Source organism: Ailuropoda melanoleuca, chromosome 15 (assembly GCF_002007445.2).
Source record: "Ailuropoda melanoleuca isolate Jingjing chromosome 15, ASM200744v2, whole genome shotgun sequence".
Lineage (NCBI taxonomy): Eukaryota > Metazoa > Chordata > Mammalia > Carnivora > Ursidae > Ailuropoda > Ailuropoda melanoleuca.
Window position 1 is genome coordinate 85,772,234 of NC_048232.1, and position 5,254 is coordinate 85,777,487.

Below are 5,254 nucleotides of genomic sequence, written 5' to 3' on the forward strand. Positions count from 1 at the left end.
GTGTTATACGCAACTAATGGAGCATCGAACTTTACATCGGAATCTGGGGATGTACTGTATGGTGACTAACACATATAATAAAAAATCATTAAAAAAACAAACAAACAAACAAAAAAAACCGAAGGAGCCTCAGCGGAGACGGAACGCTTGCAGAGGGGTGGTGTGGGGAGATACACCTGGCAGTGGGGTCAGGGACGGTCTGGAGGCGAGGCTGGGGGGTGTGGGGGCTCAGGGCTGGGATCGTCATGCCCACAGCTCATGAGCGCTGGGCTGAGAAACAGCCGCGGGATGTGAAAAGAAGGGGAATACGTTAAAGACCGCAGAAAAGCAAAAAGGAACTGAGGAAAACGGATGTCAGATTCTTTTTCAAGATCAGCGGGAACTAAGCTGTCAGGCCAAAAGCACTCAAGAGATAGTTTTACAAAACCTATATAGCTTAGTATTTTCTCAAATAGAAATTCTGTCTGAGTGCACGTCTCAGTGAGAACACACCAGATAGAAACAGAGGCTCCTTCCTGCCCTCAATTCTAGCACAGAAGAAAATACCTTTAAAGTCTAGAAGAATATATTGTGAGAGACAATCCCAAAGTTTCATAAGAACATAGAGCATATTTCAAGATGTAAGATAATTCAAAATAAAGTTTAACTGCATTTGAAGTTCACACTTTTGTCACTTAAATTCTCTGAGGATTACTGGCACTCTGACACCCAAACTTTCTATCAGCAGGGTGGAGTGCATGTCAAAGAAGAAGAGTGTGGAATGTTGGTAAGCCCAAGAGAGAAGTTTCTAGGGACTCAGATATCTGCTTCTAAAGAAAAGGAGCCAAGAGCTGTGCTTTCCAACCCACAGCTGCAGAGCGGCCTTCCATGGGCCCCGCGTCGCTGGCTCACATGACGGAGACATGGAGGAAAAGCCTAATCAACTCTGTTTCATCAGCAGGATAAACTGCCAACTTGGTATTAAAATTTAGTAATAAAATCAAATGCATATGCTAATCGCAGTATTATTTAGAAAAGTCTATTTTGGATCTGGAAACGAATAATCTACATATAATTACAAATAACAGAGATGTTTATCATCAAGAGGTCTTTGAGAAGAAACAAGCAACTGAGCGTTGGATCCTTATTAAGGTTTCAATTTGTAAAAAAGTTGATCACCCCCATTGAAAGGTGGACTACAGAAATCCCACAGTCTTTTTGTTGTTACTTAGAAAAGTATCAAGCCTAAGTATGTTTTAACAAGACTCTCTTACAATCATTTAGCTAATTATTTATCTAGTGCTGTTTTTCTATGATTTATTCATTGAATGCATATGAATTCTCATTCAGCTGGAAATACATTTAGTGAGAGGAGATCCTGTTTAAGGAAGGAGAGAACATATAGGCATATTTGAGGAGGAAATGGGTCCTTCTTTTCATTACACACACACAGACATACGCACACACACATACGCACACACACACACTGGCACTGAACTTCTCTCGGCTCAAACACAGTGGAGCAATGGCTTCAACATTTTAAGGAAAAATGATTTTCTCCCTAGGATTCTATGCTCAGACAAACTAGCAATCTGCATGAAGGAGATTAAACAATTTTTTCAGACAAAGAACTGGGAAAATTTATTTCCTGCCCCTCCTTTCTTAGAAAGTTACTTCAGGAAGTACTCCAGCAAAATAAGAATGTAAATTAGCAATAAAAAGGCATGTGGTGTAGGAAACAGGGGATCCAACCCTGTTGGGGAACAGTAGGGACAGACCTGGGACAGGACAAGGGTTGGGGAGGGGCAGGCTACAGGATGGAGGGCACCTGGCGAAACCTGTCAGAATAGGAAGTGGGATGGAAGGCTGGGGAAAGCTGAAGGTTGACAATGTTGAATTTTACCTGAGCCCCGTGTTCCTAGCAAACAGCTCTTTATATTCCTGGCAACAGCTGACACAAAGAACCACCTTTCCCCATATGACTTAGAAAAGATGCATGGACGCCCAGGTTTGCCCTCAAGAGGGTGGATACGAGGTTCAGGGACGGTGCCACTGGGAAAAAAGCTCCTTTTCATTCATGACCTGGGCACTGAACAATACTTACATAGTCATAATTGCAAAAGTCTGGTTAATGGTTTTCGAGTTTCAGAATCAACCTGAAAACCCAGCACAGAAGACCTGGTTGTGGCTCCAGGACAGAAGATTACATTTAACTCCCTTTTCCCCAGAATAAAAATGTACCTGACAACAGATGGGACACGGAAGGAGCGAGAGACAGAGGTAGAAAGAGGAGGGGGGGCACCTGGGTGGCACAGCGGTTAAGCGTCTGCCTTCAGCTCAGGGCGTGATCCTGGCGTTATGGGATCGAGCCCCACATCAGGTTCCTCTGCTATGAGCCTGCTTCTTCCTCTCCCACTCCCCCTGCTTGTGTTCCCTCTCTCGCTGGCTGTCTCTATCTCTGTCGAATAAATAAATAAAATCTTAAAAAAAAAAAAAAAAGAGGAGGGGTTGCTGACATGCACAGAACTCAGAAGTGTCACTCTGTCCTCACAAAGCTGAATGGCCTGAAAACCAAAAGCTTTTCTTGTCCATTCAGAAAACTGACATCACAGAGCAAAACATCACCCCCAAATCTGGAAGGATCTGGGCGAATATGAGAATTACAGCCAAGGTCTGCTTTCCTGGATCAAAAGCCTTTGGATCCAGGCAGAAACTGGAAGGAACACTTCAAGGGTCGTGGGAAAAACGGGTGGAGGCCGTGTATGGACTGTGTGCAGGTGAGAAACTCGTGGGGACCCGTCTACAGCTAGAAGTGGGAGTGATTGTGGGGTGAATAAGAGAAGGACTGGATGCTCCACACCACTCCTCATCAGGCAGGGTCATGCAAACCAGAACCACAACCCGGTGTCACCCTACACCTGTCAGAGTGGCTAAAGTGAACAACACAGGAAACCACAGGTGTGGGCGAGGACGTGGAGGAAAAGGATCCCTCGTGCACTGTGGGTGGGAATGCAAACTGGGGCAGCCCCTGTGGAAAACAGTATAGAGGGTCCTCAAAAAGTTAAAAATAGAACTACACTGTGATCCAGGGATTGCACTACTGGGTGTTTACCTAAAGGATACAAAGACACTAATTCAAAGGGATTCATGCACCCTGATGTTTATAGCAGCATTATTGACAATAGCCAAGATATGGAAGCAGCCTGAGTGTCCACTGATAGATGAATGGATAAAGAAGATGTGGTGTGTGTGTGTGTATATATATATATATATGAATATTATTCAGCCATAAAAAAGAATGAAATCTTGCCATTTGCAGCAACGTGGACAGAGCTACAGAGTATTATGCTAAGTGAAATATGTCCATCGGAGAAAGACAAACACCGTATGATTTCACTCATAAGTGGAATTTAAGAAACAAATGAGCAAAGGGAAAAAGAGAGAGAGAGAGACAAACAAGAGACAGACTCTTAGCTAGAGAGAACACACTGCTGATTCCCAGGGGGGAGATGGGAGAAGGGGTGGGTGAAATACGGGATGGGGATTACAGATTACACTTATCATGATGAAAAAAATAAATAAAAGAAAAAATAAAATAATTATATCATCAAAAAAAGAAAAGAAAAATAGAAGGACTGGTTAAGAGTCTGCATGGGAAGCACTTGGGCCCCATGCCCCTCCCAAATTCCAAGTGTCTGGGAACCTGTCCCCCTCCCCCGGCACACACGATGGAAGCTCTGGAAGCTGTGCTCTCTGGAGTCCAAGTTTCTGAACCAAAAGGCGCGTGTCCTAGGGCAAGACAGGGAAGGTTCTTCACGAGAAGAGGGAGTAGGAGGAAGCTTATATCCTGACTTTAGTAAATAGTTTCCTGTGGCTCGCTCCATAACAAAGCGCCACAGAGCAGTGGGTGGCTTAAAACGTCACACATTTCTTCCTTTACAGTTCTGGACACCGGAAGTCAGAGATCAGTTTCAATGGGCCAAGATCAAGGTGTCGGCAGGACTGTGTTCCTTCCAGAGGCTAAGGGAGAATTGTACTTGGCTCTTCCAGCTTCTGGTAGCTGCTGGTGATCCTTGGCTTGTGGTCACACCACTCCAATTGCTCCTTTTGTGGTCACTTCTGAGTGAAACCTCTCCCTGACTCCCTTTTATAAGGACACAGAGATCTGAGGCCCACCCAGACAATCCAGGATCATCTCCCCATCTCAAGACCCTTAATCTCATCTGCAAGGACTCATTTTTCCATATCACGTAACATTTACAGGTTCCAGGAATTAGGACCTGGATACCTTCGGGGGGCATTATTCAGCTTGCCACACTGGCTGTTGAAACTTCTAGGCTCCTTCTCCCAGGCAGCTCCCAGGCAGTTCCCAAAGTGTTGGCAGCGGGGCACCAGACAGTCTTCTCTGGTTGGGTTGCCAGAATTAGAAAAACGAACCAACAAAAACTTAGCAGGGCACCCCGTTAAATTGGAATTTCAGATAAACAAAGTAATTTTAATATAAATTTATCCCAAATACTGCATGGCACGTACTTAAACTGAAAATGTTACAGTTTATCTGAAATTCTAATTTAACTAGGCATCCCTACATGTTATGTGGTAACCCTAGTCTTTGGGAAATCTGACCGGCCCAAAAGAAAAATATTAAAGATCCTGACACCAGGGATCCTCCAAGGACACTCCCTGCCAGGTTGCTCCACCACATTAGTTCAGACTGGAAGTTCAAAGCCAAGTCAGCAAGTTCCACCTAACTGCCCAGATTCTAATCGGCTTCTTAGAACCTCACTCTTCATATTTTTGAGGAGAGCGTCTAAAATGGAAAATAGTAGAACAAAGCAACACTGAGGAGAGACCCCTCTGGTGAAGAAAACTTTTGGGGCGCCTGGGTGGCACAGCGGTTAAGCGTCTGCCTTCAGCTCAGGGCGTGATCCCAGCGTTGTGGGATTGAGCCCCATATCAGGCTCCTCCGCTATGAGCCTGCTTCTTNTGCTTCTTCCTCTCCCACTCCCCCTGCTTGTGTTCCCTCTCTCGCTGGCTGTCTCTATCTCTGTCGAATAAATAAATAAAATCTTAAAAAAAAACTTTTTAAAAAGCCTGTTAATACCTTCAGAGAAATGAAATAGTGCATCCACAACTCAAGAACACGATGCTCTGAAGGAGGAACATTCTGAGAGCAAAACCCAGCTCCGGTCGTTAGAAATACGGCTGAGATACCACCTTACGCCAGTTAGAATGGCAAAGATAGACAAGGCAAGAAACAACAATTGTTGGAGAG

The 5,254-nt window shown here is 44.5% G+C and overlaps 1 protein-coding gene across 1 annotated transcript in view; it reads right to left on the minus strand.

Moving 5' to 3' along the window:
* The window catches only part of EFCAB6 (EF-hand calcium binding domain 6), a 249,820-nt gene that overhangs the window by 50,087 nt on the left and 194,479 nt on the right, over window positions 1-5,254 (minus strand). The gene's annotated exons all lie outside the window — the stretch shown is intronic.